General features: G+C 37.1%; 1 pseudogene; it reads right to left on the bottom strand.

Annotated features, from left to right (window-relative positions):
- Nucleotides 1-11,645: 11,645 nt before the first annotated feature.
- LOC150012258 (putative small nuclear ribonucleoprotein G-like protein 15 pseudogene) overlaps nucleotides 11,646-12,560 on the bottom strand; it is a 32,047-nt pseudogene continuing 31,132 nt past the window's right edge.

Consider the following 12,560-nt stretch of genomic DNA (forward strand, 5'->3'; position numbering starts at 1 on the left):
AGGAAGTAGTGGTACTTGGCTCAGTTCAATATTTCCAGACCTTTTGATTGTCGAGAGAACTCCAGATGTAGATTTAAAAAATAAAATCTGCAAATCATTTTATGCTATGAGGCAAGTAATTTTTAAAAACATTGTGTTTGTCAAACAAAATGAACTCACTGGATAGATTTTTTCCTTGCCAATTAATTGATCTATCAGTTTGTGACCCTTCATTTCAAACCTAAATTGCAGTGTTCTCATTCATCTTTGTCTGCCACATAAAACCCTGAATGCCAGATGTACATAATCACATGCTATTGTAAATAAAAAATAAGGAAAAAGACTCACTGCTATTTAATACTTGTTGAGTATTTATTAGGAAATCTAATACAATTTGTATATTTTGGGTGAAGACTTCACCAGTATCAACACACACTCCCATTGGAATGTGAACTTGTTTCCTCTGAATGAGTGTGATTGGGATGTTAATTTTACTGACATAAAACCATTGACTCACTGTGGAAAGGAGCAGAGGGAGCTGGCCTCACTCACTCAGTCTTCCTTCCTCATTTTACACACACACACACACACACACACACACACACACACACACACACAGAGGCCCTTTGTAATAGTAAATACATCAGTAGAAATCTCTGTGTAATTGAAAGTCTGAAAGGCCAGGCTCCATATCTGCACTGATAAAGCTCTAAGATAGTATCTTCAAGCCTAGAGCTGGGTGTCCAATAAAACATGTGCAAACATTGAATGATTAGTTTCTAGAACTTAATAGAACAAGCTACTTGAAAATGACCTCTGTCGCTTGCCTTTAAAATTTTTATCTTCATAATATAGATCATCAGTAGAAACAGACAGTCCTTGCCATAAATAAATGAACTTGTTTTATGAATTAAAGAGATGCATGTTGGGGAAACTATAAAGAATAGTGACTTTATTTTTGAATTGATAGTTTAGAATTGTCATATCATCTCTGGCGCCTATTAAATGTGTTAGAGAGTGTGTACTTTTTTCAAGTAAGCTTTTAAAATTGAAGTATAATACAGGGCCCTGGCTGCTGTGGCTCAGTGGATTGAGTGTCGACCTGAGAGCCAAGTGTCGCTGGTTCGATTCCCAGTCAGGCACATGACTAGGTTGCATGTCAGGTCCCCAGTTGGGGGCGCAAGTGAGAGGCAACCACACAGTGATGTTTCTCTCCCTCTCTTTCTCCTTTCCCCTCTCTCTAAAACTAATAAATAAATAAACAAACAAACAAATAAATAAATTATTTAAAAAAAATTTAACTATGTATTATACTACATAAATCATTAAAGAGCTTATTGAATTTTTACAAAGTAAACACAAGGCTGTGTATTATTTTCAAAGAATCAGACTTTAAATATTTTGGAATGACAATGCATTTTGCATATTTGATTACTTCTGAAAATGTTATTATCTCTAACTTGTGCCCTTTTTTTTCACTCTTGATCCTTTGGTTAAACTTTAGATCATGTGTTTCTACAAAGCATCTGTCACCTATAGTCTTTTAATTACACAACATTAAAGCTGTGTCTTAAGTAAATTCATCACTATTATGCCTAAGTATTTGTTGAACTTACAACATAAACATTCTCTAATATTTTTTAGAAGAAGAGACATTAGTCACAGTATCTAAAAATGTATAAATATCAGTAAATACTTTTACCCTTTTAAAATAATGGAATTTCTGTATTTTCAAAAGAACTTTTGCAAAGAAGAGCAAGAAGGCATGTTAAAAAAATTCTTATTATTAGAATCAGAGTCTGTCATACAATAGATTTATCTAAGCAATTTTACTACAAAGCACATACCTATAAACATATTATGTAATGTGTCTTGTCTGAATAGTTAAAGCAGGTCACATATTACATCAAAACAAAGATAAACACATGTGGTAACCTAGAAACCTGATTTAAAATTTTATTATCTTACATAATCAAAGTATCATTTAATTACCTGAGCCAAAATGATTACAGGTAACTCAGTCTGTTAATTCATAAATTCAGAAAAAATTTGAAGGTCTGCTCATGCTAAGAATGTTATGCTCTGTGTCTACTTGGAGTCTTTGATCGATTACTGATTATTTAGATGAGGTTAGACTATTATGGCAGTTTTCAAATTACTGCCCAAAGATATTCTGGCTCCTCTCCAGAATTATGGTACAAAGTAGGCTGTCTATAATTATAATTTAGGGAGACAGCCCAAGTTAGGAATGTTTTCTTTCACCTTCTGAGATACAATATGCATATTACAGAATTACAGGTCATTGCACCTACAAATTGCTGATGAAAATAAAGCAAAATATATCAATAAAGTAGAATTTTGTTTATTAATTAAGAAAATGTCTGGTCCATTGTGCTGTGAGTGCCAAAGGAAAACTACACTATGGTCCCAAGACAACCTACTGTTGATGTTTTGTGTATGGTCATGTGATTAGCAGAGAGCTGAAGGTATCCCCTGAGCCATTTTTGCCTTTAAATATATAAATACTCAGTGATTCAGTTCACTTCAGTAGACACTATGTTAGGTACTGAGGTTTCAAAGATTAACTCTCATGTTTGAGAAATGCAGTATCTTGCCAGGAGAACTGACATAAACCCATAATTACAATATGATATTGTAAATATCAAATAGGAAGTAGGCACAAAATGCTATGGGAATACAGAGAAACTATGTGGACCATGGTTTTCAGGAATGTATCTCAAAGTAGGAAATTCAGTTAGGGGGGAATTGCAGGGCATTTCATAAATGATGAGGGCCTAATCAGGGCAATAGTTTTTTGGGGCGGAGGGAAGGAGATATGGAATCAAGCAACATATAAGAGGGAGGATTTCATGATTGATTAGATTGGAGGAAAAAATAGAGAGAAAGATAGAGAGAAAGATAAGGAGAGACGCAGAGAGATAGAGATGATGGATAGATTTCTGCTTAGATAAGTTTTATTCATTGAGACTGGCAATAAAGGAGAACAGTCAAAATTTGAGGGATACATTGTATTGGTTGGGGCAAGAAGAGGTGGGAGATGAAGTGGGAACTGAAATTGGGTATCTATGCACATCCTTGTAGATAATATCCAACATGTAGTTTAATATAGAGTCTGAAACATGTTTAAAGGTAAAGTGTCAGTACTGGAGGAGCTATTTAAGACCTATAAAGTAAGAGGATAATAGTGGGTCTCTATGATGACACTCTGAACTTTATTATCACCCTGATCTTTCTACACCTAACATCTTAAATAATTCTACATTCTCTAATTCATCACAGAATGCTACCATCTCCTTGGCTTCACCAAAGCTAATCATGTTCTCATTCAAAGGAAGAATTTGAGAGAGACTGCAACATCAAACAGCCTTGTGGCTGATCTCACCTTAACTCCACCTATGGTCTTGTCCTTTCCCTCAGTTTTAGTAATGATTCCTAATTACATTGGCTCATGACTGAGTCACACTTCCGTGGTTACCCTACTCTGTACTCTAAGTCTCCCAGTATTGCCTTACCATCATCAATGCTCCCCGTGAAAACTCCTATCTAAACCTAATCTTTGGGTCTCTGACTCAGGGTGGCAGCCTCACACCTGACTGGTTTTAAACAAGCAGCACTTTGCATTCCCCTAACTCCTGTGATTGCCTCGAAAATGGTGTATGATCCAATCAGAGGCAATACAATATGTTTTCCTCTCTAATTTACATGTGTGAAAGACTTCTCCCTTTTTCTGCTGGACAAGACTGAGGAAGCATGTAGTCCTGGGAGGTGCTGGTGGTCTGAGAATGAAGTCATCCAAATGAAAAGATGGAGAGACCAAATCCTGATGATAATAATTGGGCCCTGTGTTCAGCTGTTTCTGAAGTCAGATCTAAACTTGGATCCCCCAGTTATGCTATTTTATTTATTTATTTATTTGAGAGAGAGAGAGAGAGAGAGAGAGAGAGACAGATAGACATAGATTTGCTGTTCCACTTATTTATGCATTCATTGGTTGCTTCTTGTATGTACCCTGACAGGGAATGGAACTTGCACCCTTGGGGCATCAGGACAACATTCCAACCAACTGAGTTACCTCGCCAGGGCCTTGTTGTTGTTTAGAAGAATTTGTATTGTATTACCTTCAACTGAAAAAAAAATCTTAATTTAGCTTTAATTTATTCACTCAATAAATAATCATTGAGAACACACAACATATCAGGAATTGGCTAGTTGTAAAGGAAATGGGAGAAAATAATCAAATATAGTCCCCGCCCTCATGAAGCTCACAGGTGACCAGACGACCACTGTTAGATTTCCTGGACATTGACCTTCTGCTTGCTTGGATGTCTGCTAGGACTTCTGTTGACAGAGACCTCTGATTTGGGACTTTGTTCGCCAAGTTTTCTGGAGTCTCTATCACTGAACATGCAAAGAATTCATTCTCTTGTCTGGGGAGCTTCACAGTTACTTACCATCAGCAGTGTGGGCCATCTCACTCTGGAAGATTTTGCTAGACTCTGAATCTCAACTTTTAACTGTCTGATCTATATCACTGCTATCCTAGCTTCAGTTACTCTCCATGTTTCACTTTATTTACTGGTTTCAGATGTCATAAAAAAAAAAAAAAAGATTGAGTAATTTTAAAATTCACCTGGTAAGGCCCGGGACTGGTAGCTTAGTGGGTTAGAGCGTATTCTGAATATGCCAAGGTTGTGGGTGTGATGTCCAGTCAGGGCACATACTAGGGGGGACCTCCTCAAAACAAAATTTATTTATAAAAATTGTGTATTTATTTTTACATGTTTAAACTTCAGCTACCTTCAAAATATTCTTTATCTGATGTAATACACCTATTGAGACATTTTTTCCACTACTCAAAATAGTTTTTGAATTCTTTGATTTTGATGCCTTTTAGTGCTTCTGCTGTGTTTTGTTTAACTGCTTCCACAGCAGTAAACCATTTCCCTTTGAGGACTTTTTTCATCTGGGGAAACAAAGAAGTTGCTCGGGGAGAGATCAGGTGAATAGGGAGAGTGGGGCACAGGGGTCATGTCATTTTGGTCAAAAACTTCTGAACACTCAGTGCAGTGTAAGCAGGTGCGCTTGTAAATCAGCCATCATGAAATGGGCAAACATATTGAAAGAATCTTCAAAAAACTTCATTGAAGCTGAATGCAGCCTCTCACAACAACACGAGCTAGGACATGAGTTCCCAGCACACTCACCTAGTTGAGGAAGCCTGTACTACAAGAGGCCTTCCCTCCAGAAGAAAATCCTATTTCGGGGGATGGGGGGGCTCTTGTCTTGTACAAGAATCAACCAGTAAATGCATAAATAAGTGGAACAACAAATTCATCTCTATCTCTGAAAAAAATCAATTAAAAGATTCACATGGTAATGAAGAAGGTGAGAAATGTGATGAATTAGGAAAAATTAGGTGCACATTGATTTACCATACGTGTATTCCTTCAAGGGAGTAAACCCCGACAGAAAATCCGGAGCCGGAGTCCCTAAGGCGGTTTGACGTTGTAGTCAACACCGGCAACTCCTGCGGCGCACCTGAAGCCAAGCTGTATTGACTCCGTCTTTCCCTTGGACCCTTCAGCTGCGAAGAGAGGGGGGGTCTGCTGCATGGGCAACAGCAGACCCTCCATATCACCCCGCCCAGGTTCTGCAGCTTCAGCTTCACTGGAGAGGACACTCCACCGTCATCGCAAGATGTCGATTCAACACGGGAGGAGACAGATACCGTGTCACTCCCGAGTCGGACTGCACAGCCATTCTCGGCGGTGCAGATAGACTCTTAAGAAGCTACACCATCGTCTCTCGAGACGGACGGCTGCCGACGACGGATTCCTTCATAGAAACATTTAAGAGTCATTTTGGTGGGAAAAAGTGAATAATAGGGATCATAAATTAATATTGACTAAGCACATAATCATCCTCTCTCCTTCTTTCCTTTCCTCCCTGTTTTTCTCTCTCCTTCCCTCCATCCCTTCTTTCTTTCCTTCAAAATATATTTACTAAACCAATTCTTGGTACTGTTTTGAGTTGTTGAAGTACAGATTTACACCTACAAAATTCTATCCCCATGGAACTTGCATTCTAGTGTAACAAGGCATTGGGTTCAGAGATTTTTCATGAGATAATTCATTTTTCCCAGTAAGGAAATGGAATTATGGGTATGTAATTAGTCCAAGATCAGAGCAAGAAAGAGACAAGATTCCAACCCAGTTGCATCTGACTCTAAAAATCCATGGTTGGAGCACAAAGAATCAGGCTAAGTACTTAAGTGCTGAAAAGAAAAATAGAGCAAGGTATATAAGATACAGAGTCATGAGGCCAGGAAAGTTCTAGCTCCAGAGGTAGAGCAGCGATCTGAACAGAACGTGCTTTGCACACGGAGGGAACAGCATGTGCAGCAGGGGCTTGATAAATGTGTTTGAGGTCGGCAGGGTGGGCAGTGCAAGGAAGAGGAGGGCTGCAGGAGAGAGGGGTCACAGGGGTACACAGGGGCTTGGTGATGCAGCACCTCCAGGACCATAGTAAGGACTCCAAGTTTAATGATATTCGTCATCTGATCCAGTTCTAAAAATGCTAGCTCCTTCTGTTCAAGGTTCAGAGCATTGAGAAAGAATGAATCAGAGATAGGACTCTGAGAGCTCAGGGAGTAGGTAAAACAGATGAGATAACAATGCTCGTGTTCTGGCCAAACTCACATCGCACAGTGTAACCACACCCTGCCTGGGTTTCATTTCTATCTTTGCGCTGGAGTTTGAGAAAATGGGAGTGGAGGGTCAAACTGCCTCCCTGTTAAGAATTCTGTTCTGACCTCTTTCCACTCTGTGCCGGGGCAGAGAAAAGGGAAGATCGGCACAAGTGGGTGTGATATCAGAGAAGAATTATGCAGCTGATACTCTGTTTAAAAGGAATTCCAGCGTTCACCCCCACTCCAAAATATCAGTGGGCATTTCTGCTAACACAAGGATTTACACTACAATGTTATACTAATTTGCTCTTTATTTTATCAGGAAGTACATTTGTGTAACTCTTTATAACTCAAAGACATAAAATAGGTCAAAAAGAAGACCCTATATAATGAAATTTTTAAACATCCTTATTTTAAAGTAAATCTTTCTGAAACTATTGGCTATATTATCCTGCTTAGAAAAATGTTCTCTGTCTGCTTTAAATGCCAGGCCTAAGAGTGATCTTCCTCTTTCTACATTGTATTTGTTGAATGAGAATTCATGCCATAGTAGAAAAAAAGAAAAAAAAACCTTAAAATAAGGATAATGCCATAAATAATCTGTGTGAAAAACATTTGATATTAGAATTGAATGAAAGTGAATGACAATAGTCAGATTTGGGGCTTGCAGAGCAGAAGAGTAGAGTAGACTAGAATAGAATACAACAGAACAATAGAATAGAATCAAGTATCTTGAGAGCTTAGACATTCTTGGGAAAAAAATTAAGCTTGAGCAACATAAGCTTAAAAGTTTGTCTTCCAAGCTTCAAGTAACCTGTTCTCTCTGTTTTAACTTTTAGCCATTCCTGAACTTGCCTAAGGTAGTCATTTTTATTATGATTGTATTTTTTTTTTTATATGACCATGAACTTTATGGTGGAATGCACTTCCCGTGTGTTGGTGATAGTATTTTGGGGAGAGTTTGCCAGCTATTTCTTTTACATATCTGTATCTCTATGTTTATATCCATATCCATGTCTGTGTCTGTATCTATTTTTTAAACTGTAATCAACAAAAATATTTTATATTGGGGTCCAGTACACACACACAGACATACAACTAAAACAAAAGTTTTCTTTCTTCTCTTTGCTTATGTGTTCTACTTTTTGGTTCTATTTTATTCTTTTCTGTTTAATTAAAAACTTTAGTTCCAACCTGCAAAAATGATTTTATAACCCACTATGAGTGTCAATTCACAGGTAGAAAAGAAGGCATAATTTTGAAAAAAAAAAAAAAAAGGCTAACAATCAAAAGCCATAACTACTGTAAAAGAAAGCTGGGGATTACTTGGAGATTGTATTTCTAGGCTTTAGTGGTTGCTATCATACAATCAACTCATTCTCTACTCTTGGGATAAGTGGGCAATGGCCATGATATTGATCTTGAATAGAATTCATTATCTTTTTATCTTTTTATTCTTGGTGTCATTAATTAGCTGAACTGACTCTGCAGTACTAGAAAGAATAGTCACAAGTTCTTAAAGCACTTGCTGTATTCTATAATCTGTAAACATTATAAATTTATAGCTTTCAATAGCCAGAAAGAGGGAAATTACAAGAGAGCAAAGTTCATTACTGTATTCCCACATGAAACTCAATCATCAGTCTAAAGTTCACTTAAAACTTTCAACAACATGTGAAGATGTTAATCCTACCCAATACATTAAAGTCACGTGAATTCTTATAGTAATTAATGATCTTGGATGGCTCTCAAGCTTAAATCTCCCAGAATACACACCATCATTTATCAATTTTTTTTTCATTAGGTAAAAAGCACAGTGTTGAAACTCACAGTAGGGGACAGCTTTTGTTTTTGCCAACTCAATATCCACAAACTCTTCCTTTGATAAAACAGTAACTAAGGTTTTTTTCTGGGGAGCCATTTCCCCCATTCCCTTCTTAGGTCTTACAGTGTAAGTCATGAGGCTAGAGACCAATTCTCAGTGCTGTTGGCTGGATTTTGCAGGGTTTTCTTCTATTTTGCTGTTGTACTTAAACCCCAAGGTATATTCAACCTGGACCAACCTCCAGGACCAATACTGAGGAGAGATAACAATAATCTAAAGAGTTCTGTGATGCAGCATTATGATTTTTTCTCCTAACTTGGTTTCTAACTGTGTGCCTCCCTGTATGTAATTTGTCCCTGCAAATCTGACATTTTCCCTTACTCTTGTTTGTTCCTAGAGACTTAGATTATGACTGCATCAACTGTTCGACTTCACTGGTAGCGCTGAGTTGACTTACTGGTTTGCTTATATTTTTTTTCTCAGAGTTCCTAGAGGATTTGACTGTGGTCATTAGGCACCTCATGGTTAGAAATGTTCCTATTTCCTTGTAAAGGTCACCTGAAGATGACTTTCTTAGCTACTGTCTATTGTTGTAATGTTTCAGATACTGTGCTCTCCCTTGGCCTTCTCCCAGCATCTGTGGCTCAGTTGGTTCCAAAAGCTGGATGCACACCTATGGATGAGTCTATCATAAGAGCCTGGTCCCTCCTTTATTTCCCTGCTGTTAACTGGACCATAGCTGGTGGATTCTTAAGATATATATATGAAACTAACTTTTCATTATCTTTTCCCATTTCCAATATAGTATCTTGCTCAGGAAAGTGAGGTTGAATAAGCATGTCCAAGTGAATATTAGTATATTTGTCACAGATATTTTGTTGGAGGGGTTAATTAGTTAAAAAAAACAACAACAAAATACTTGTACTTTTTTTTTCAGAAAAGCCAACAATATTTTGTTTATAATCTTATTTCTAGCATTTGAACTACAAATTCTGGTTCTAGAGTTGTTTAAAAGATCATGGGTTTTATAAATGCTCATATGTAAGTTAATTTGTTGTTTGCTTACTTTTTCTTTTATTCCTTTTCCATTGAGTGGTCTTCCTTATAAATACAGAGTAGGTCATCACATTAAAAATATAAGATCTTGCATTATTTTCCTTATTCTCTCTTAAAAATCTATTTCTAACATGAATTACATTCCTCCATTGGTCTACTTCATAAAGACATTGAAGGGAAAATAATAGAGGAAAAAATCCAAGAAAGACAAAATTGACTGAATGTTACCACTAGAATTCACCATAAAAATCTCAAAGTGTAACAGAATTCTTATGGAATTTCCTAGCCAGTTCCTTAGGGAATTGAGACCTTCTTTGTAAAATACACCAATTGGGGAAGGCAGGGGTGAGATGTGGGAAAATCTCAAATAAATGCCACAAAAACAGTCTCTGAGTAATACATGTAATTTTGTCTGTTTTGGATTACAATAGAATTTTTAATAAATAAATTTTTTGTTTTTGTAAATATACTTTTTTGAAACAGTAGATTTAGCCCTGTCATTTGTATCATTTTAAATAAACTAACGTTTTTAATGGTTGTTTTCTGTAACAACTGTAAATGTTTTAGATTTGAGAAAATGGTACCTTGTTAACTGTTTTAAATGATAAAAATTTGAAAAGTATCAGTCTACTTCTTTAAGATTTATTATGAAACTCTTTGTGTTCTGTGTAACCTCAAATATCTTTAAAAATATATTTATTGTTATAAAATTAAAACATTTTATCATGATGATGCTATGAAACTGTTTTATAACACCACAATCTAAGAGGAAAAAAAGAAAGAAAGAGGGGAAGGAAGGAAAGGAAAAAAGAAAGAAAAGAAAGAGAAAACGTCCGTTTCCATTGCAGTTCCCTGATGGTACATACTAACCCAGAGATTGTGAACTCTATTGTGTTTATTTGAGAACAATATTTTGAAGAAACTGAAATTTTGGTTTAATTAATGTTATTATGCACCAATTTTCAGTTGGAAAACAACACCCTGTTAATAGAGGAAAAGTAGATTGTTTTGTTTACTAAGGAAATGTGATAGATTTGGAAATGTGTTAGACGCAGTATATTATACTGACAAGTTAAATGTAATTTAACTAATACAAATATACTAGTTACATTTCCTTGAAAATGCACATGGGATTGAAAAGTTCTCTAAAGTGTCTTTGTAAGTCTCAATTCCCTAAGGAACTGGTCTAGGAAATTTTCTTAGAATTCTGTTACTCTTTGAGGTTTCTATGGTGAATTGTAGTGGTGAGATCCAGCCTACTTTGTCTTTCTGTTTGTTTTCTCTTTTAGTTTCTCCCTCATGCCCTTATGAAGAAGATCAATGGGGAATGTAATATTAAAAATACTTAAATATTAATTTAAAAACACAATTGAAACCTTTATTTGGCCCTTCTTACAGATAAGCTTATCAACCATGCATAGAGATGTTTTCTTCTGTGTCTGGGTGTGAGAGTAACAAAACAGAAGGTTCAGCTGGGAAAGGAATAAGTACAGAAAGGAAAATTAGTGTAACAAGAGAGACTGCAGGACAGAATACTGCTATCATTACTTTAAATGTGGCATCATGGGCTTTTTGCATTTTTGCTAATTCTGCTTAAGCACCAGAATATTAAGCCTACCTTTCAAGGAGTTCCCTGTCTAAGCACAAGGACAGACATGGAAAGAAATAATTGGGGTATAATGTAATGGCAGAGCAGTGGCATGAGAGATCAGCTATCTGGGTAAGTGAGCCATGAAAGAGTCATAGTATAGGTCTCAAAGCGGGATAAGAATTTGCTGGACGGAGAGGAAAAGAGAGGCATTGTAGGCCACAGAATAGCTAGAGCAAAGGCATCTTTTTGTGGAAGTGCCAGGCATGTTGAGGGAAATGGTGAATGGCCCGGTGTGGCTCTAAGAAAAAATACATATTGGGAGAGGGACTTTTGGCATGAAGTAACTAGAAAGGTAGATTGAGAACAAATGATGGACTTTATATGTCAGGCAGTGGATTTTGGACCTGATCTTAGAAGTGGTCAGAGTTTTAAAAAAATTTTTTTTAAATAAAATAATTTAATATGACATGCACATGACCTGATTTTTACACCGTAGTAAAACAGGCCCGTTGGAGAGACCACATGTCGAAACATTTGATTTCTCTGCAAAACACAGCCATTATTGATACTATTTCTGAGGCTTCGAACATGCTGGTACTACTTCCTCTTATTTTCACTCCTCCAATATTCTTCTGTGGCCCTTAGCTGTGATCTCTGCACATTCATCTGTCACACGATTTGTAAAAGGATCAAATCCCTTCAGATTCCTTGGACATGTCTGCTACTGTTTAATTTCAATGATAACTTCTTGTCCGTAAATTCTTTCAACTCGGAAGGGTCGGCTATCCTTACTGGATCTACTTAGCGGCGGCTCCGAGTTGCCTTGAAACGGCAATCGCGGTCTCCCTTCCACCTTCACGATTTTTAAAGAGGATGGCGACATGGATAAATCAAACTATCTTCCATCTTGGTTGATCTACCGGGGCCACTAAAACCTTCCTTTTTAGAGGAAACTGCTACCCTCTGGGTCACTGCCACCTCTCACTCAACTCTCCAACCTCAGCTAAGAAATTCATCACATTCCTCCTTAAACTTCCCCCACCATTCCTCCCAAACTTTCACACCTTCCTTAAAACCCTGTGTGCCCTGAAAAGCTCATGTTTACGATTTCACCATTTACAGACAAAGTTTGCTGATCCCTGGAGTAGAAAAGTCCTTTTTGAACTATCTATGAAACTGTACCAAGTGCCAATGTGCTCTTCCTTCTTTCTTTAAAGCAACCCGTGATTGCCTTAGCTTCCCAGACTATATTCAATCCTTGGAATGAGTATAGTCATTTTTATCTTGTTAACCAGGACCAGTTAACAACCTATCATGGTCATCCAAGGCACTGGGGACTCTGATGGACATAGGACTATCACCTCAATGCAAGTAACTTCTGCACTTGTAACAGAGATCAA

The sequence above is a fragment of the Furipterus horrens genome, unplaced genomic scaffold (assembly GCF_987537825.1).
Source record: "Furipterus horrens unplaced genomic scaffold, mFurHor1.1.pri manual_scaffold_4, whole genome shotgun sequence".
In the NCBI taxonomy this organism is placed as follows: domain Eukaryota; kingdom Metazoa; phylum Chordata; class Mammalia; order Chiroptera; family Furipteridae; genus Furipterus; species Furipterus horrens.